Source organism: Panulirus ornatus, chromosome 55 (genome assembly GCF_036320965.1).
Source record: "Panulirus ornatus isolate Po-2019 chromosome 55, ASM3632096v1, whole genome shotgun sequence".
NCBI lineage: Eukaryota > Metazoa > Arthropoda > Malacostraca > Decapoda > Palinuridae > Panulirus > Panulirus ornatus.
Window position 1 is genome coordinate 18,001,296 of NC_092278.1, and position 22,912 is coordinate 18,024,207.

Sequence of the window (22,912 nt, forward strand, 5' to 3'; positions counted from 1 at the left end):
AGGGATATGAGGCGCGTGTCACATTCTCAAAACAGGTGACGAGATGAAGTTTAGCGCAACATGCAACACAGTTCTTTATGTTGTTTTTTTGTCGCTGGTAAGCTCACTCAACTGGATTCCTACAAATATACATCATCACAGTACTATGAAACGCGTAGGGAATCTTTGTGAGTGTGTGTGTGTGTGTGTGTGTGTGTGTGTGTGTGTGTGTGTGTGTGTATATGTATATATATATATATATATATATATATATATATATATATATATATATATATATATATATATATATATATATATACATATATATATATATATATATATATATATATATATATATTTTTTTTTTTTTTTTTTATACTTTGTCGCTGTCTCCCGCGTTTGCGAGGTAGCGCAAGGAAACAGACGAAAGAAATGGCCCAACCCCCCCCATACACATGTATATACATACGTCCACACACGCAAATATACATACCTACACAGCTTTCCATGGTTTACCCCAGACGCTTCACATGCCTTGATTCAATCCACTGACAGCACGTCAACCCCGGTATACCACATCGCTCCAATTCACTCTATTCCTTGCCCTCCTTTCACCCTCCTGCATGTTCAGGCCCCGATCACACAAAATCTTTTTCACTCCATCTTTCCACCTCCAATTTGGTCTCCCTCTTCTCCTCGTTCCCTCCACCTCCGACACATATATCCTCTTGGTCAATCTTTCCTCACTCATTCTCTCCATGTGCCCAAACCACTTCAAAACACCCTCTTCTGCTCTCTCAACCACGCTCTTTTTATTTCCACACATCTCTCTTACCCTTACGTTGCTCACTCGATCAAACCACCTCACACCACACATTGTCCTCAAACATCTCATTTCCAGCACATCCATCCTCCTGCGCACAACTCTATCCATAGCCCACGCCTCGCAACCATACAACATTGTTGGAACCACTATTCCTTCAAACATACCCATTTTTGCTTTCCGAGATAATGTTCTCGACTTCCACACATTCTTCAGGGCCCCCAGAATTTTCGCCCCCTCCCCCACCCTATGATCCACTTCCGCTTCCATGGTTCCATCCGCTGCCAGATCCACTCCCAGATATCTAAAACACTTCACTTCCTCCAGTTTTTCTCCATTCAAACTCACCTCCCAATTGACTTGACCCTCAACCCTACTGTACCTAATAACCTTGCTCTTATTCACATGTATATGATACATGTATATGATACTTCCCATGCATTCCTTGCATGTCGTAGGAGGCGACTAAAAGGGGAGGGAGCGGGTGGCTGGAAATCCTCCCCTCTCATTTTTTTCAATTTTCCAAAAGAAGGAACAGAGAAGGGGGCCAGGTGAGGATATTCCCTTAAAGGTCCAGTCCTCTGTTCTTAACGCTACCTCGCTAACGCGGGAAATGGCGAATAGTTTGAAAGATACATATTCCTATGAGTCCACGAAAATGAAACGATAAGTTCCCAAGTGCACTTTCGTGTAATAATCACATCAACAGGGGAGATACAAGAAAGAGTTATGATAGGCAGGCAACACCCTTCCTGCATTACATTTGTCTCAACGAAGCACAAGTACACCGTGGACTACACCTTCCTTCACGACGACGAAATGGTGTTCAACTCCCACCACCACAACCACAACTCCACCACCACAACCACAACTCCACCACCACTAGGATGCCGCCGCAGCCTTCCCCTTGCACAAGACTGCCTGCCACCTTAACTCCTGACGGGTAAATGTTGAGATTATACCAGCTCACAACGCCTCATAACAGATGGCATAACTTTAAACCCCGCCATGAAGGGTTTATCTGTTAAGCCTGCCTCTTGTCTCACAGTTTATCTTTTATACTCAAAACTGTCTCATAAGGCTGACAGTTTAATGCAGGCTTCATGGGGGTGGAAGAGCCAGTATAATGAATCATCAGTGAATTTTACAAGTCAGGGTTTCGCCCTGGCTGTTGTTCGCGCGAGACTGCAATCGCGGGGAGCGTGCACACACACACACACACACACACACACACACACACACACACACACACGAGCCTATCTTACGTAACTGTAGTCATTCTCGAACTGCTTGACGACACGCAACAACATCGCTGTACTAAGTTCCCGCACTGCTTTAAGGGGCAAATGGTCCTTAGTTTATATGCAAGAGCCCGCGCCCCCGGCAGCCCCTCGCTGGAAGAAAACGTCGAGGTTAACAGCACATATCATCGAGGGGGAAAACTAGCGAGTGTAATGAAATGAAGCCTCGTTGATCATCAGCCTCGCTAACATTAAATGGAATGATGGTTGCTGCTGCCACGACCGTCCACGACTTGGCTCTACTACAGCAACAAGTGTAAGACTGGAGGACAGGCTTGGCCCTCACAATCCACTGACTGGGCCAATGATCTACGTCATAAATGCTATACAAACTGTTGCTACACTATCTACTTAGGAATCCAGCCAGTAACATAAGAATAAGGTTCATCACCGAAAATAATTGTAAAAACGGTTCTGGTTTATTGAAGGATATAAAACAAAAAAATCTGGTTTACCAAAGACTATTGTAAAAAAAAAAGATTGGTTTATCAATAAAAAAAATCTGGATTATCAAAGAAACTAACAAAAACACTTTATTAAACAATATCTAAAAAAAAAAGTTGGTTTCCCAAAGAATAAAAAGTAATGAAAAAAATCTAAAGAAAAACAGTTTATCAAAGGAATATATGACAAAATCTAGTTTAACGGGGAATATAAACATCAATAAATATAGTTTATCCACGAATACATATAAACAATGTACTCTTCATTGTGTGAATAAACAACAGTAGATAATCAGCAGAAGATAAAAAAAAAAATATATACAAGATCTATTTAGGAGACAGACAAGTGAGTTGCTGGAAGTCACAGATAAGTTTGCGTACAGTCTAAGGTCTTCCAGGGGAGTTACGGCCTCAGTCACCCAGACTGTGGGACGGCCTTTCATCTCCCAGTCATCAGGAGGAGCTTGCTGTGTACCACTGACTGACTGGCAGTTTAAGACCACGACGGTACGATCCTCGACCACTTGGTTACCAGGAGGGGAGGCGCACCCACTTGAGCAAGGCGGTGCTACCCTTGGATAGGCCAGCCTGATCCCGAAGGATCTGGTCAAAGCCCGGGCCATCGAGGCCAAGGATGCGCATCCTCCTGCTCAAGAGATGTGCCGTCCTGCTCAGAAGCTGTACCCTCCTACTCAAGAGTCGTACCGTCCTGCTCAGAAGCTGTACCCTCCTACTCAAGAGTCGTACCGTCCTGCTCAGAAGCTGTACCCTCCTACTCAAGAGTAGTACCGTCTTGCTCAGAAGCTGTACGCTCCTACAGCAGGAAGTACAAGAGCTGTAAATCCCTTCATCATGCACTGTGCATGTATAAGATCACAACATCAAAATCTGTGTAAGTTTTCTTGCCAGGGACGTAACACCAGCGTCCTTACACCCACACTGTCGAGTTCATCCTAAGATACTGCTGCTTCAACTACTCGAAGCTCCGGACGAGGTGTCAATACCACACAGCGCCTCCTCCTGTTTCCTGCACTGCTATGAATATGTCTCCGGCGAGGGAACTGGACTTCAGTCGCCTTCCAGGAAAGAGGAATGAACTTTTTACCTACCGGGAATATTAATTTGACAAGTCTTCCTGGCTTACACACGCTACACATCTCATTACCACACACTCCAACGTGTATGTCTGGTTAGTATTCGCTACGAGGAAGACTAATCTAAAGTAAGATTAATTACGTAAATCAGCTCAACATCTTCAAGTTACTAACTTAATCAAGTCTGCGGACGTAACGGTATTTCGTCCCACATACATACATACACATACACACACACACACACACACACACACACACACACACATATACATATATATATATATATATATATATATATATATATATATATATATATATATATATGTGTGTGGTGTGAGGTGGTTTGATCGAGTGAGTAACGTAAGGGTAAGAGAGATGTGTGGAAATAAAAAGAGCGTGGTTGAGAGAGCAGAAGAGGGTGTTTTGAAGTGGTTTGGGCACATGGAGAGGATGAGTGAGGAAAGATTGACCAAGAGGATATATGTGTCGGAGGTGGAGGGAACAAGGAGAAGAGGGAGACCAAATTGGAGGTGGAAAGATGGAGTGAAAAAGATTTTGTGTGATCGGGCCTGAACATGCAGGAGGGTGAGAGGGCAAGGAATAGAGTGAATTGGAGCGATGTGGTATACCGGGGCTGACGTGCTGTCAGTGGATTGAATCAAGGCATGTGAAACGTCTGGGGTAAACCATGGAAAGCTGTGTAGGTATGTATATTTGCGTGTGTGGACGTATGTATATACATGTGTATGGGGGGGGGTTGGGCCATTTCTTTCGTCTGTTTCCTTGCGCTACCTCGCAAACGCGGGAGACAGCGACAAAAAAAAAAAAAAAAAAAAAAAAAAAAAAAAAAATATATATATATATATATATATATATATATATATATATATATATATATATATATATATATATATATATATATATATATATACACGTTAGAAGACTTAAAACAATACCGATAAATGCAGAATTGAGAAAGTGTATTGATCCTGACTTGCCTCTGCTCTCTAAGTCTTGTGTGAAGTATCATGACCTTTTAGCATATTGTCTTGTCTCAACAATACTCAAGGAAGCCACGCCCTCAGAGCAAAACAACAAGATCAGTCGAGTATAATGTGCACGATAAGACTCAAGAGTCAGGCTAAGTCTGGGATAAAATTCTGTTCAATCATTTCAGGACAGATGAGGGACATATCCCACGTCTGCAATGCCCACTTCGAGCTGTGCAGCGTCAGGAGATATGAAGAGCATATACCCCACGTCTCTGATGTCCACTTCGAGCTGCGTGGTGAGGGCAACGAACAGATCTCTGTACTCGAGCATCATATGGCGACGTGAGGCACATAAGGTAGCCAGCGCGCCTCTCGGCTATTTAATCTGGGTTCCTACCCAAGTTAAGAGTCCCCTTTCTCCAAGACTTTTGCCCCCCCGAAGTCCACACACTGATTCTCCAACACGAACTTAGTTCTAATGGCTTACGCAGTAACTCGCTCGATTAAAAATAAAAAAAAAACAAAAAATTATACAGGGCAAATTATACGACTCAAATCAGATCGTTATTTATTTTTGGGACGGGATGACCAATCGCTTCACCGGAAAGTATCACAGATATATCAAGTGAAGTGATGGCGACCTGATGATGAATGCCTCAGGTGGGGAGCTGGTTTACCGAAAAACCTGTACGATAACCACGCCAACGAAAGGTGATTCAATAATGGATATTCAGTAATATGGCTCCATGACGAATGGAGATTCAATACTGTGACTATACGAAAAATGAATATTCAATGATATGGCTGCCTGATACAAGGATATTCAATAGTATGGCTGCCTGATACAAGGATATTCAATAATATGGCTGCCTGATACAAGGATATTCAATAGTATGGCTGCCTAATAGAAGGATATTCAATAGTATGGCTGCCTGATACAAGGATATTCAATAGTATGGCTGCCTGATACAAGGATATTCAATAATATGGCTGCCTGATACAAGGATATTTAATAGTATGGCTGCCTGACACAAGGATATTCAATAGTATGGCTGCCTGATACAAGGATATTCAATAGTATGGCTGCCTGACACAAGGATATTCAATAGTATGGCTGCCTGATACAAGGATATTCAATAGTATGGCTGCCTAATACAAGGATATTCAATAGTATGGCTGCCTGATACAAGGATATTCAATAGCATGGCTGCCTGATACAGGATATTCAATAGTATGGCTGCCTAATACAAGGATATTCAATAGTATGGCTGCCTGATACAAGGATATTCAATAGTATGGCTGCCTAATACTAGGATATTCAATAGTATGGCTGCCTGATACAAGGATATTCAATAGTATGGCTGCCTGATACAAGGATATTCAATAGTATGGCTGCCTGATATAAGGATATTCAATAGTATGGCTGCCTGATACAAGGATATTCAATAATATGGCTGCCTGACACAAGGATATTCAATAGTATGGCTGCCTGATACAAGGATATTCAATAGTATGGCTGCCTGATACAAGGATATTCAATAATATGGCTGCCTGATACAAGGATATTCAATAGTATGGCTGCCTGATACAAGGATATTCAATAGTATGGCTGCCTGACACAAGGATATTCAATAGTATGGCTGCCTGATACAAGGATATTCAATAGTATGGCTGCCTAATACAAGGATATTCAATAGTATGGCTGCCTGATACAAGGATATTCAATAGCATGGCTGCCTGATACAGGATATTCAATAGTATGGCTGCCTGATACAAGGATATTCAATAGTATGGCTGCCTGATACAAGGATATTCAATAGTATGGCTGCCTAATACAAGGATATTCAATAGTATGGCTGCCTGATACAGGATATTCAATAGTATGGCTGCCTGACACAAGGATATTCAATAGTATGGCTGCCTGATACAAGGATATTCAATAGTATGGCTGCCTAATACAAGGATATTCAATAGTATGGCTGCCTGATACAGGATATTCAATAGTATGGCTGCCTGATACAGGATATTCAATAATATGGCTGCCTGATACAAGGATATTCAATAGTATGGCTGCCTGATACAAGGATATTCAATAGCATGGCTGCCTGATACAGGATATTCAATAGTATGGCTGCCTAATACAAGGATATTCAATAGTATGGCTGCCTGATACAAGGATATTCAATAGTATGGCTGCCTAATACTAGGATATTCAATAGTATGGCTGCCTGATACAAGGATATTCAATAGCATGGCTGCCTGATACAAGGATACTCAATAGTATGGCTGCCTGATACAAGGATATTCAATAGCATGGCTGCCTGATACAAGGATATTCAATAATATGGCTGCCTGATACAAGGATATTCAATAGCATGGCTGCCTGATACAAGGATATTCAATAATATGGCTGCCTGATACAAGGATATTCAATAGTATGGCTGCCTGATACAAGGATATTCAATAGCATGGCTGCGTAATACAAGGATATTCAATAGTATGGCTGCCTGATACTAGGATATTCAATAATATGGCTGGGTGATATACATGGATATTCAATAACAGACCTGCATGGCGAAATGATATTCACTATCTTGGTTCCCTTCACGCAACAACCCCGCAAGAGCTGTGAACACAAAACGGCACTTACCTAACCCACACATACCTTTAAACACACACACACACACACACACACACACACACACACACACACACACACACACAACATAACAGTGGAAGGGACACTTGTACCTGCTCGCCACCAACGCCATTTTCTTAGTTTTCTTACGTAATCTGGCGGATACATTCCCCCCAACTCGACCGTCCGGAGTCAGTTAGGGCCTCGCTGCTGGTAGTTTGGGTGGGATTTACGTCCTCGAAGTTTTTTATCATTGTGAGGTTTTTGCTTTCTTTTTTCTTTTTTTTTTTCCCCAGCTCGAAATCGCCGTCCCGATCATTAGCGTAAGTTCCTCGTGTTACCGGCTGGTCTCTCACTATGAGAGGAGTTTGTTGGCATCGTTATCAAACTATCGAACTGCTTAACGACAGTTTACGGCTATTATATGTTTGGGGGCTGTACTAGTCCACCAACTACCTGCCACGTCCTGTGAGTTCGAATTCATCTCGATAATCCGCATCTAAACACAGATTTAGAATGATCAAAAACGTATGTGTCTTCCTAACCTCCTGCTGCAGAAGCCTTTGACGAGGTCCAGTCCACCTTTATCTTCGGCGGGGAGGCGAAGAAGACGTACCCCTCGGTCGACGTAGCCTCACACACACCACTACCAGTGGGGTCACCAAAGATACCATAGGGAGGGGATACCCGAGGGCATCTCCCCCTCACCTGTGCTCCGCGCGGTGGAGTTCTCCACCATGAGACGTGCTGACAGACACTCCATGGCGAGAGTGTCAACCACCACCTCGGAGGCCATGTGAGCGATAGGGTATCTGGTAGTTTCTGAGGCATAAAGTAATCACTACTCCACCCCCAACACCCACACACACACACACACACACACATGTAACGTGCTTATCTAAGTTCACACTTACCAGCAGCTCCATCATTCCCACGGTGGGGGAAGGAGGGCCTTTCCCTCCTATACGACACCATTTCGTGCCTTTGATGATGGCACTTTGCAACTTTATGATCCAAATCACCGAAAACCTCAAATCATTCCCAGCTCAGTTACTGCTTGGTTCGCGGTGCTTTACAGACGAACCAGCCCCGTGCATTTTAGTAAGAAACGGAGTTCTTGTTCACACAAGTTACCAGGACGATTAAAATATTATGGGGAAAATATGCAGCAGTACAAAACAGCCAAGGTATGTGTACATAAGTCGTTGCCCGGAGGCCATAACTCTACGTCTCTGTCTCATAACCCCAATAAGAAAAGTGTCAGACTTCGGAGCTGACTTGAGATTTTTCACAGAGCAATGGAGAGAGAGGGGCTGGTGGGCTCTGAGTCACCTGGGGTTACTACATAAGGTCAGCTAAAACGCCCTGACCTCGAGATGACCTCAAGCGATCCCTCGTCTTGGGACAAACCCAAATCGAACGTGGAAAACGACTCCAGGTTATCTCACGACATCACGAGGAAGCTGTGAAGTAGTCAGTAACTATACAAAATAAAAAATACAATACATAAAGAAATAAATAGCTGATATATAAATCATAACTTCCAAGAGCCGTCATAGACTGCAAAAAAAAAAAAAGGAAAAAAAAATACATAGATAATTGCATCACATGAGATTTCTTCACGAAAGAACTTGTTTGGTCTGAACCAATCAACTCAGCTCCGTCGTCCCTGCCAGGCCGAACCCTTAGCGAACATCTCCCCGTTTCTCCACCACTACGGATGAGACAGGCAACCACGAGCATGAGGGTAATAATGACATTCAACGAGCTAACACAAAGGCCAGTGAAGATGACATCGAAAGACTACGAGTCATAACGAGACAGCAGAAGCTTGTTACACCAGCATAACCATAATCAGCAGGTAGTAGAAGCAGCAGTAATAGCAGGAGGCACCACCCTGCCTCCCTCCCTCCCCCCCTTCCCTCCTGGTGGGACGGGCCAGAGCCAAGCTACAGACACTCCAACTAGCAGTAACACTGTAAGCACCAGGCTGTAACCTCCACTGCATCCCTGAGGTCCAGTTACATCTCCTGCACAACGAGGCTCGGATCACACACACAGAGAGAGAGAGAGAGAGAGAGAGAGAGAGAGAGAGAGAGAGAGAGAGAGAGAGAGAGAGAGAGAGAGAGAACTCCCTCCTTCACCGTCCAGTTACCCTATTATTAACTCCTCTAATCTGTGGTGCGTCAGGCCATCAAGATTATGATTGTCCCCACAGCTTCATGAGCACCGCAGTACGCCAGCTCTCAGGCTCCCGTGCTGCCCTGTGTATGTACCAGTGGCATGACTGACAACACCCCAAAAATAGCAGTCAGCACACGCGAAGTTAGCGCTCGACACAGCGAGCCAGAACTGGCAACACGACATCAACATGTCTGTAAAGAATTGATGTTGAAATCCTCATTCTTACGACGTGTGAACGTGGGAAGAAAAATCATTATGGACACTGTAAAGGAAGTACATACGAAGAAGGAACAAATAAAGAGAAGAGATCAGAAAGAAGAAGAAGAAGAAGAAAAGTAGAGGAAGAAGAAGAAGAAGAATAGGAAGAAGAAAAAGAAGAAGAAAAGAAGAAGAAGAAGAAGAAGAAAAGTAGAGGAAGAAGAAGAAGAAGAATAGGAAGAAGAAAAAGAAGAAGAAAAGAAGAAGAAGAAGAAGAAGAAGAAGAAGAAGAAGAAGAAGAAGAAAAGTAGAAGAAGAAGAAGAAGAAGAAGAAGAAGAAGAAGAAGAAGAAGAAGAAGAAAAGTAGAGGAAGAAGAAGAAGAAGAAGAAGAAGAAGAAGAAGAAGAAGAAGAAGATTAAAGACAAATTTCATGATCAAAAAACACCAACTTTACTTAACATGACAACACAATCATCATCAACAAGCTCAAGCATGGGTCTTAACGTCGAATCATACAAAAAGTTAAACCATTTAAAAATCAGTCTCGATGACGGCTCCCAAAAGTTAGTGCAGCAAGATTGAATTAAAGTGGAAATGTGCAAGAAGAGCCGAAGGGAAATCACACATACCTGTCGCCAGCTGGCTACATTGTCGAGTGGTACGGACTGTGGCCTTAATGATTAACTTAACTTCTTATGTTACCATACGGTGTTGCACGTGACACTGGGTGTCACCTCTGCAACACGACATGATCACGGGTAGTGAGACAAGAACGGGGCCGGAAATATGATATGGGAAATATCACAAAATACACCAGCATTTAAGTTCCATGACCAAGGACGGAAATTTCTCCAAGTCACGAGCCCGGCGGGAATTCCAGGTCTTACCTTTATATGTAGGTGGTGTACCTCTGGCAAAATTCATAGCAATTGGTGTTGTACCATTCAGGTCTATAAATGCCGGCATTATAACGCATACAGTCTGACACGTTTGACTCCGGCCGATGGACAAAGCGATCTCTAAAGTGTCTGCCACACTACGCACGCCACACACCACCATCCAAACCAAGCAGATGTAAATACCTTACTTACTCTGGACTCTCCCAAGTGCAACAGACAGACTCCGTTCCCACTACTTTCCCCCCGGGGTCATTACGACTTAACTCACTTAACCCCTTTAACTATCCAAGACCAGGCGGATCAAACACTCCTCCCCTTTGGCTATTTCAGGCCGGCAGACCAACTTCAAATCCCTCAACTGCCCAGCACTCAGTTGATTAAACAATCCTCTCCCTTGACTCTTTCAGATCAACTCCTTCGTTTCTCCTCGGTCCAGCGGATCAACCTGGCCTCACCCGTAACCAGATCAGCACCTCGCGCATCTCCAACGTCCAGCAGATCAGTGTCATCACTTCCCCACCTCTGGACGCAGCGGATCAATATGATCACTCACACAGCTCTCCTAGGCCCAGCAGATCAATATAATCACTTTTCTCTGGCTCTCCTAAGCCCAGCAATTCAACATGATCACTTCCTCAGCAGAGTAATATATTAGTTTCTCCTTCTCTCCTAGCCCTGGAGATCAATATTGATCCCTCCCACCAACTCTTTTTGACGCCAATGTATATGAACGCTTCCCCGGCTCGTCTGGGCCCAAGATCAGTATGATCACTTCCCCTCGGCTCTTTTTGGTCGAGATGAATATGATCACTTCCCCGGTTCTCCTGAGCCCAGCAGATCAATATGATCCCTTCCCCACCCGCTCTCCTAAGCCCTCCCTCGACCAGCAAGCCCCAAATCTACATCCACAATTCTTTGGCTACTCAAGACGAGGAGGCTCACGGTCCTCTGGTCTCTCTTGGTTGGTTTCTCGCTTGCTTGGTTAGGCTTTGAGCCTCTCGACTGCCAAGCTCATTTGAGAGACTCTTGTCAACGTCAAGTTATTAAATGCTAACCGATCACAAACACCCGCGAACACCCTTCTTCAGGCGTTCCAACATAACTGTAAGACAGCTGCATACAAGACCCGTGCGTGATCCTCGATTCCCTCAAAGTGCTAGAGGTTCATCATCGTCTCATCTGGACTCTCCAAACATCGTCGACCTACCCTCGTACTGTCCAGGGAGTCAACACATCCCTCACTCCCTCTCAGGCAAACAGACTAATATCATCAACTCATCCATTCTAACAAGAAGCTCAGGTCGACGACACGCTCTCCCTCCACTTCCCCCGAGGCTCGGCAGATGGGCATTCCCATCCCCTCGCTTCCTTAGGCTATTACCAGGCCCATCAGGAGAACAACCCATCATTCCACAGTCTCTTTTCAAGCCCTCGAAAATCCGGCCACAAGCTGGGAAAATCCAAGCTTCTCTCCCCCCCCCCCCCCCCCAGTAAACTATTTCCCTGTTAGCGGAAAATTGTCTTAACTTTCCTTACTAGGTAAACTTATGAACCTGGTCTCCAAAGTTCGTCAAACTACGAAGTTCTTCCCTATAGCCGAAGCCCCCCACCACCACCACCACCGAGCCTAAATTTCAATCCAGTCTCGTCCAGATATCAGCCTCATGCCTGGCCTTAATTCTTTTCCATTAGGTTCGCTTCCGAGGGATGGGCTACGTTTGAGTCCCCGTCTGTCTGAACCAGTTCATGATTCAGTGATCTGGTTCTCAGACGAATATTTCACGTACAAATCTTCCTCCAAAATTTCAAAAGTCGCCGCCTTCTGACCCCTAATTACTGTGGCAATACAGGGACATGCAAGCGACCGCAACTTCGTGTGTGTGTGTGTGTGTGTGTGTGTGTGTGTGTGTGTGTGTGGAAATGAACTTCCAATGAAGCAGCGTTTAGTCAAAAAAAACTTCTAAATTTCACTTTATAGAATTGCCTGATCATACTCTCATCCTTAGGCACTGAAGGCAATTTCTGAACTCCCTCTGTCTGAGCGTCCTTGTCTTTCTGTGCAACTTGTTATCAACTTGCTCTCTGTTACTCGTCTCCTCTGAGCAGCCTCGCATTACGGTGCAGTTGGCCGACTCATAACGAGACATGAAGTAACTTTTCATACCATAACATGGTTCATTAGAGCTCGAAATCGGGACTGAAGCTTCAGTAGGGCACATGGTGCTCAGGGATCGAACCGTTCGGTGTGTGGCGTTACAAGGTGAGCCAGGGAGGTAATCGCTGGTTACGACAGGCGCCAAGAGCCAGGGGGCTTGTATCCTCTGGCCCTTCCGATCTAAAGACGTTATAACACCAGATTTTCCATACTAACCTTATTATTTTTCCTACAAGGTACATGGCTGGACCGGGTGTACATGGTGCTAAATGGTTCTTAATTACTGCATATATACAATGATTCTCACACTATACAGCTTCTGGTCAATAATCGTCACTTGTTCACATGCTTTTACTATTCACTGAATGATATATTCACTGCTAAGAATGTATGGCTGATGCTGATCTCTTCTTGCACACGCCCGAAATCGTTTCCTGCGGTACGAGGATGCGACACTTGCATATGATGGCTTACCCTTTGGTATGACGAGGTCACACCACCTTATCCACGGGTCGTACTGTCGAACTTCAAACCACACGGTTAACATTCCCCTCCTGGACACTTTAAGGATCAAATTTCTTTTTCGAGTCAGCCAACAGAACATAAAGTACACTGCGAGAGGTCCAATATCCACCAACACAGCTCAACTATATCCCTAAAATAACCCCCATTTCATGAGCTGCCCCCATCCAGACAGAAGCATTAGCCACAGCGACATTATACGTCCTTAAAACATCATTGTTTTTCAAACTTCACACTGCCACTGTCCCGCAGAAACGCTGGTCCTTTAACAAAAACATCAAGTGACATGTAGCAGTCTTCCACGCACACCACAGACCCACTATTCCCCCAAAAGACTTTCTCTTTCAAAAGCTTTCTTTAAACCCATAAATGATGACAATATTTACCCACTAATAAATATAACATTTTCCACAACCTGTCCAAAGCACAGGAATTTAGTCTACCTTCGCCGTATATCCCGTCTTTCCCCATCTTTAACAAGTTCAACTTTTCACTCGCCAATAAATCAGTTGTCTCAAATTCTTGCAGAAGTCCATTGCTCCACGTCTAAGGCCTTCATGCGGTAGAGAAGTTAGCGCCTTCGACCAAAGGCCCGGTGAAGTCTTCGGGCGATCTTCCCATCCGCCTCGACAGCCCATGCTGGGCCGAGGCTGGGTCGTTTGGTCGACCGAGATGCTGGAGGCCGCAGACTTAGATGGCCCGGTACATTTTGCAAATACCTGTTCACGGCGCTCTTAAACTTCCCCACTGCTTCATGCTCAATCTTTCAGGCTGCCAGATACGCCCTCTGTGTCGCCTCCGAGACGATTCTCACCTTTCCTCCTCCTCCTCCTCCTCAACACCACAGCCACCATCATCATCATCATCTGTCACTTTCTGAAAACATTACCATCGCCTCTAGCGAGGTGGTTCCGCCGCCCTCCTCCTCAGCACAATACCCCAAGTGTGACACATCTTCGCTGTCCTTCCAGCAGTCATCTTTTCAACACATGTTTGCCATCTTTCATAATAAATCATCATCAAGCCTCATCAGAGCAAAAAAAATTGACTTACTCTCCTTCCAAAATCTATTAACACTTCTCTTACTCACATTAGGTCTTTCGTGTCGACTTTATTTTCTTTCAAAAGAATCCAACTTCCGTCTTTCGTCTTCAGCTTCCACTCTTTACTACACCCTTCCACAACTTACTCACCAAGTCAGCATCTTTACCCCGCTGCTCCTGTCTTGCCTCCGCCTGCTTGCCCCACCCCCCCAACACACGTCTGTGGCAAACCTCTGCTATTGCATTCTTCAGCGGCCACCACAACACTCCCACCGCATTTTCAGCTTCTCAACCGAATTCCTTGGAGTTCAAGTTGTAATTCTATTCCGCACTCCACAACGTTTTTACCTCCCTTTTTATCATTCGCAGCTGCACGTCCCTGACCACTCACCATGAAGAATCATATCACAGTAACCTGTGGATTGGGCACACACACACACACACATTATATATATATTTTTTTTTTTTTTTTTTTATACTTTGTCGCTGTCTCCCGCGTTTGCGAGGTAGCGCAAGGAAACAGACGAAAGAAATGGCCCAACCCCCCCCATACACATGTATATACACATGCATACACATACGTCCACACACGCAAATATACATACCTACACAGCTTTCCATGGTCTACCCCAGACGCTTCACATGCCTTGATTCAATCCACTGACAGCACGTCAGCCCCGGTATACCACATCGCTCCAATTCACTCTGTTCCTTGCCCTCCTTTCACCCTCCTGCATGTTCAGGCCCCGATCACACAAAATCTTTTTCACTCCATCTTTCCACCTCCAATTTGGTCTCCCTCTTCTCCTTGTTCCCTCCACCTCCGACACGTATATCCTCTTGGTCAATCTTTCCTCACTCATTCTCTCCATGTGCCCAAACCACTTCAAAACACCCTCTTCTGCTCTCTCAACCACGCTCTTTTTATTTCCACACATCTCTCTTACCCTTACGTTACTCACTCGATCAAACCACCTCACACCACACATTGTCCTCAAACATCTCATTTCCAGCACATCCATCCTCCTGCGCACAACTCTATCCATAGCCCACGCCTCGCAACCATACAACATTGTTGGAACCACTATTCCTTCAAACATACCCATTTTTGCTTTCCGAGATAATGTTCTCGACTTCCACACATTCTTCAAGGCCCCCAGAATTTTCGCCCCCTCCCCCACCCTATGATCCACTTCCGCTTCCATGGTTCCATCCGCTGCCAGATCCACTCCCAGATATCTAAAACACTTCACTTCCTCCAGTTTTTCTCCATTCAAACTCACCTCCCAATTGACTTGACCCTCAACCCTACTGTACCTAATAACCTTGCTCTTATTCACATTTACTCTTAACTTTCTTCTTCCACACACTTTACCAAACTCAGTCACCAGCTTCTGCAGTTTCACACATGAATCAGCCACCAGCGCTGTGTCGTCAGCGAACAACAACTGACTTCCCAAGCTCTCTCATCCCCAACAGACTTCATACTTGCCCCTCTTTCCAAAACTCTTGCATTTACCTCCCTAACAACCCCATCCATAAACAAATTAAACAACCATGGAGACATCACACACCCCTCCCGCAAACCTACATTCACTGAGAACCAATCACTTTCCTCTCTTCCTACACGTACACATGCCTTACATCCTCGATAAAAACTTTTCACTGCTTCTAACAACTTTCCTCCCACACCATATATTCTTAATACCTTCCACAGAGCATCTCTATCAACTCTATCATATGCCTTCTCCAGATCCATAAATGCTACATACAAATCCATTTGCTTTTCTAAGTATTTCTCACATACATTCTTCAAAGCAAACACCTGATCCACACATCCTCTACCACTTCTGAAACCACACTGCTCTTCCCCAATCTGATGCTCTGTACATGCCTTCACCCTCTCAATCAATACCCTCCCATATAATTTACCAGGAATACTCAACAAACTTATACCTCTGTAATTTGAGCACTCACTCTTATCCCCTTTGCCTTTGTACAATGGCACTATGCACGCATTCCGCCAATCCTCAGGCACCTCACCATGAGTCATACATACATTAAATAACCTTACCAACCAGTCAACAATACAGTCACCCCCTTTTTTAATAAATTCCACTGCAATACCATCCAAACCTGCTGCCTTGCCGGCTTTCATCTTCCGCAAAGCTTTCACTACCTCTTCTCTGTTTACCAAATCATTTTCCCTAACCCTCTCACTTTGCACTATATATATATATATATATATATATATATATATATATATATATATATATATATATATATATATATATCACATAATACCATCCGACAGCCAGCAGGATATACAAAGTAACCCATTAACTTCCTTTGTTAAGCAAAATACATCATCTGCTCCACTTCTCTACCTGGCCAGAAACTACACCATCCATATGCACAAACACCAACGTGGCAGCACTCACTCCTGATCATTCGTTTACCCTTCTCTTCCCACCCTGGTGAGACCTCTGTCCACTCTTGTCTCTTCCACTCACTCACATTCACACCCAATGAAAAATTCATTTCTCTCCTGGATGCATCCTACAGCTCCTCTGAACCTTGCAAACCCCCTTCCGCCCCAACCCGCGCCTGCTCTCCATCAATACATGGCGCGTGTGAGCGTCTGTGACACTCCTTAGCCACGTCCAACACGTGGTTCGACTGACCTTGTGTGAATCAGACCAAAGTTCTCGTAAAGAACAGGAACTTCGTGCGTTTAGGCAGATTCAGCTCAAGTTCTCCAAAAGTTCCTCAAGTTCGTTCACTGACAATTGTTTCCACTACCTCCTCTGGTCTGACGTTTTCTAAGCCCTCTTCTTGAATCTCCTTTGGACCGCTCGTTTGCGTAACTGCTACACTGTACTACCTTCCTGCTGTTTTCAAAACAATCGTTACGAAATTTCCCTTCTGCTTTCTTCTGCATCTTCGAATATACTCATACTATCTATCGAAATTTCCCTTCTGCTTTCTTCTGCATCTTCGAATATACTCATACTATCTATCCAAATTTCCCTTCTGCTTTCTTCTGCATCTTCGAATATACTCATACTATCTATCGAAACTTCCCTTCTGCTTTCTTCTGCATCTTCGAATATACTCATACTATCTATCGAAATTTCCCTTCTGCTTTCTTCTGCATCTTCGAATATACTCATACTATCTATCGAAACTTCCCTTCTGCTTTCTTCTGCATCTTCGAATATACTCATACCATCTATCGAAATTTCCCTTCTGCTTTCTTCTGCATCTTCCAATATACTCATACTATCTATCGAAATTTCCCTTCTGCTTTCTTCTGCATCTTCGAATATACTCATACTATCTATCGAAACTTCCCTTCTGCTTTCTTCTGCATCTTCGAGTATACTCATACTATCTATCGAAATTTCCCTTCTGCTTTCTTCTGCATCTTCGAATATACTCATACTATCTATCGAAATTTCCCTTCTGCTTTCTTCTGCATCTTCGAATATACTCATACTATCTATCGAAACTTCCCTTCTGCTTTCTTCTGCATCTTCGAATATACTCATACTATCTATCGAAACTTCCCTTCTGCTTTCTTCTGCATCTTCGAATATACTCATACTATCTATCGAAATTTCCCTTCTGCTTTCTTCTGCATCTTCGAATATACTCATACTATCTATCGAAATTTCCCTTCTGCTTTCTTCTGCATCTTCGAATATACTCATACTATCTATCGAAATTTCCCTTCTGCTTTCTTCTGCATCTTCGAATATACTCATACTATCTATCGAAATTTCCCTTCTGCTTTCTTCTGCATCTTCGAATATACTCATACTATCTATCGAAATTACTTTTTTTTTTTTTTCAAAGCACTTCTAATGTTTCTTCGTTGAGGACCATACCACCACTTGCCTCATTCGTATAGTATTTTTCCCCCAACACCAAATACCAAGGATGATATGGACCATAACAACCCGTGTTTCACTGTCCGTTTGATTCTTTATCTGACTGGTTCTTGTTGGACGATAATTCCTCAATGATCGCGCCTTTATCTTCTAGGTTTCCCAGTGGCTCCACAATTCAACCATCATTAGGCACCAGCTCACCTTCACCTTTATAATACTAATATCTCACTGAATATGAGATATTAGGTCTTACAATCTGCTCTACATCAAGGAACATATGTGACTAATATCACTCTTTGCCCTCTTACGTCTTTTAGCTGCCATGCCTGTGGAACCTTACCACACCATACGCAAACCTTACGATGGATGGTCTTGGAGGTCTTCTAACCCTCACAGCTGGGTCTTGGGACCTGATCTCACCTCACGTATACCTTACGGTGGTTTCGCGAGATCTAACTCTACAACTCTGTCGTGCAGTAGGCTCCATCCCTTTGAGTGTCGCCGATCTCGATCCTTTTTTGTTTTAAGCAACGGCTTTAGACTTCTTTCTTCGATCCACCTTCGTGAGAACCTTGTTTCTCCATAAGGCTTTACCGTGGTTCTGGACGACGCAACTCCCTCCCGTCTTTCACTGAGACCTAATCACTTTCTGGGATCTCGACCTGCCTCTACCAGCAGCCAGGCTTCCCATCTCTAACCTTCCTGTATGGAGGAAAGACTCCCTTCCTTAACCCTTACCGCTTCCATCCCCGAAAAAAAAAAAAAAATTGAAGATGTTTTCCAGTCCTCTAACCTTACAAACACACACACACACACACACACACACACACACACACACACACACACACACACACACACACACACACAGAGAGAGAGAGAGAGAGAGAGAGAGAGAGAGAGAGATAAGCTGTTGTCACACTCGGGTGACACTCCACACATCTATTCCCAGGGCAGGGCCCCGTTGCTCGATACACTGTTGTCCTCGGTCTTGGATGGGTGTTCGGGCGAGCGACGACGAGGGGAGAGGAGTGGGGAGTGGTTGGCCTTAGGGAAATCACCTGAGCTAGGGGCAAGGGTCACGGCAGGGCCACCGAACCCTGCTCCCCCGCCACGCAAGCAGGTAGGTAGGTAGGTAGGTAGAGGGGCTGCCTTGATCCACTACCATAACTCACGGGATCCAGCACCATCACTAGACCGTGGGAGACACACAGAGTGGAATGACCGAGGCGGGGCTGGTGGGTGGGCGAGTCCTAAAAGCTGAGGAAGTCTTGTGACCAGAGGTAACAAGGGGAGGGGGATAGTTAAAGAACCCTGTAGGAAGCCCTTAAAAACGGAGGCAGAAGCGTCGGGTGAACGCCCTTGTAGACCTGCTTCGCCGGTGTCTGCGTGGCACGAGCCAATGCCTTTTAAACGTCCAATTCTCTGCACTGGTTTACAAAATGGTGCTTGAATGGCAGACACACACCTCACCAACGGGTTAAGAAAATCCTACGTAGCTGCTGCTCTTACATTACCAATATCTGAGTTGAGAGGCTACGCTTTTCGACCATAGGCTTCAAGTCCACCCGGGCACTAAGCAGTTAGAATTCTAGGTGGCAATACTGACAGGTTGAGTCCTAATCAAACAAAACCCAACATATTCGGCGTTGATGCTACTAATGAAGACGAATCCTCGGTAATCTAATGTAATAATGAGTAATGGTGTGGCAATGCGAATTTAGTGATACAAACAGCGACAGGGTGATACGGTTAACGCTGTACTTTGTAGCGCTGGCGGATGTGGGTGTGACCAAGGCGAGCAGATCTGCTGCGGCGCTACTTTCACAAGTGATGCTCGTGGCTGGGGCTGAGGTAAATCCCAACCCGTTCGGACCGCAATCACACTGTATCAGCTGACGGGACAACCCTGGCCTGGCCTCCAACCTTGAGTTTTAACGCTCAAGAATCACTGGCCGGGTCATCATACTCGAAGGCTGTACCATCGTGTGTCAGGGGTTCAGGAAGAGAGTGTTGAGGGCTCTTTGTCACCTTCACAGACACTCCTGCCACTATCGTCATGTTGGTAACAAGGGGCTCTGGGACCCTCTGTCTCCTGGATCTGTTTGTCCAGAACCGTCGCCCTCCCACCCTCACGTCCTCCATTGGCGGATGGCGACAGTTTCCCGCCACGATTGGGCCCTTTGTCTTCCTGCAGAGGTCGCCACATGACCCACAGACCAGAGCCGAGAGATGCAACATCCACTGCTGTATATTTTGTTCGCTTATAAACGATCAATCATACAAGCGACAATTTGAATCTAATTTTTCTTACATTTACGACGTCATCGACTTCATCACTCACAATACATGGCCCAGTTAATGACACTGCCAAAGTCCGTCACACACACTATCTATGCTTCCTTCCCGACGATCCTCCTTGTACATCACCAGTGTGATGAGGTGGACAGTGTTCTGATTCGCCGCTACCACGGCACCACCGAGCACGAGGGTAAGGCCATCCCCATTGGAACATGTCGCACTAACCTCTGACCTGTGACCTTTATGGGACAAAGGTCGGAGGCCATCATACTCAAAGGCCGGACCGTCGTACTCAAGAAGTTAAATCCAATACTCTCTAAGACCACCGGGGTCATGAAGGCCTCACTGGAGATCAAGTCTCCTCGATATATATTTTTGAAGTCCCGCGCGGGAGGAGGAGGAGGAGGAGGAGGTGATGCAGAGTGGCTGGAAGTGTTGGGCTGAGGTTATCAACATCTGGAGGACGTCATCGATAGCTCCGCTGCTGGACACATAGGACGGCAGCCTCCCCTCACTGTTGCTGTACATGGGGAGGTATCATCTTTAACGCCACCAGCACTAAGTAAAAGTCTGTAAAAGTGTGAGAACGCTGCCGAGTTCGTCCATGAATCATGAGAGGCCGGGCTGGCTAGCCAGCGAGCTAGCTGGGTGTCGAGGGAGGGAGCAAAGCGCGCAGGCGTCTCGTTCTCTACTTTGGCTTTCTGGCTGGCCATGACGTAAAGCGCTGTGGCACCACGGAGTGTGATCCGCACCACGACCTACGTCACGGTGCCCAACACACGTACCACACTGTGACTGGGTGCACTGCAGTAACGTCATATACACCGCCACACCACCATCATGCAGTAATAAGACACCGAACCATCAATCCCACCCCACTACACACAACACCATTACATAAGGCGGACATCCTGAGCACGACGGTGCGGTCCCCGATGGCTTGACCCTCATCTTAAATCTTAAAGGGTAAGGTCATGTACCTCGCCATCATACCCAAGGATCGTACCGTCAGACTCGATGAATAATGTATACTTCTGCATCGTTATTCATGACACCACACCACAGAATGTGTCTACCACCGCAATACACTTAACAATGTATCATTACGTACAACACTACCGAACCACACGTACCAATGAACGCCACAAATGGACCATAACACGCGAACAAACTTCCCTATACAGCCTGTTCCTTCAGGCTGTTTGAATCAGCAAGTCTCCAGGTACTATATGCAACATGACTTGTCTGGTACACCCTGAATGAAAATCATCTTTCTTTTTTTCTTTTCAATGTGGTTAGTCGGATTCATATATGACGTAGCGCAAGTCTGGAGGTCGCAAGCTGAACAGACGCGGGTTCCTTCACGTCCCACCGATGATAAGCATCATTTCCCCACGGCACCTCCGCCTCACAAGAGGATCTAACCTGCGCATTCAACCCGGCGAGTCATTCCAGCGAGACATCATCTCTCTGTATAATGGCTACATAATACTCCTTACAGTATCTCCATGACGTATCGCACGAGTCTTCCTTCTAACGATTACCGTTTTTGAGGGTTTTTTTTTTCCTAGTCTATCCCAGTAATTCAGCTGGCGTGCCCAGTGGATGTAAAAGACTGAGGGACACTTAAAACGCTTTACGGCAGGGGAATTTCACCAGCCATGTGGGACTCACGTTAGTCCAGCACAATATAGTCCAATCGGCAGAGGACAAATGCCTTGACCAGTGTCATAAGCACCCTCCCTTACCTCACACAGATCGCCGCTACCAAGGTTCGAACCTCCTAGGCGGGCTCAGCTTCAGGCGACCTGCGAACGCATCACCGTCAGGAACAAAGATCAACACTGCAGGAGGGATCAACAACGAGACACAAGACCCCACCAGCTGGCGAGGTCATGGGGATATAACACCATTTGGCTCTCGGGCAGCGGCCAAAGTAGCATACAGTCCCGCAAAATGAGGCAGGAGGACCACGATCTTTTCCTTCCCTCTTCCATCTCCCTCATCCCTCCGTCCTACTCCTTCCTTTCTTGTATTCCAAACCTCCCTCATCCCTGCGTCCTGCTCTCTCCCCCTTCTGTATTCCAAACCTCCCTTTTTCTTCTCCCTCCGTCCTACTCTCTCCCTCTTCTGTATTCCAAACCTCCCTCTTTCTTCTCCCTCATGCCTGCGTCCTACCCCTTCCCTTCATCTGCATTCAAAACCTCCCTCTTTCTTCTCCCTCATCCCTGAGTCCTACTCCTTCCCTTCTTGTATTCCAAACCTCCCTCTTTCCTCTCCCTCTCTCTTGCATACTATACCTTCCCTCTTACTATTATTCTCCTTCTCTATCTCAACAAGTAGGGAAGCCATCACACCCATCTGGGCACCACTCCAGAAGAAAGTGACACAAGCAACATTCCCTCGAGATAAAGAGACGAAGGAAGGGGTGGGTGGGTGTTGACCTCAC

General features: G+C 45.3%; 1 long non-coding RNA gene across 1 annotated transcript in view; it reads right to left on the reverse strand.

Annotated features, from left to right (window-relative positions):
• LOC139765484 (uncharacterized) overlaps nt 1–22,912 on the reverse strand; it is a 165,282-nt gene that overhangs the window by 111,526 nt on the left and 30,844 nt on the right. The gene's annotated exons all lie outside the window — the stretch shown is intronic.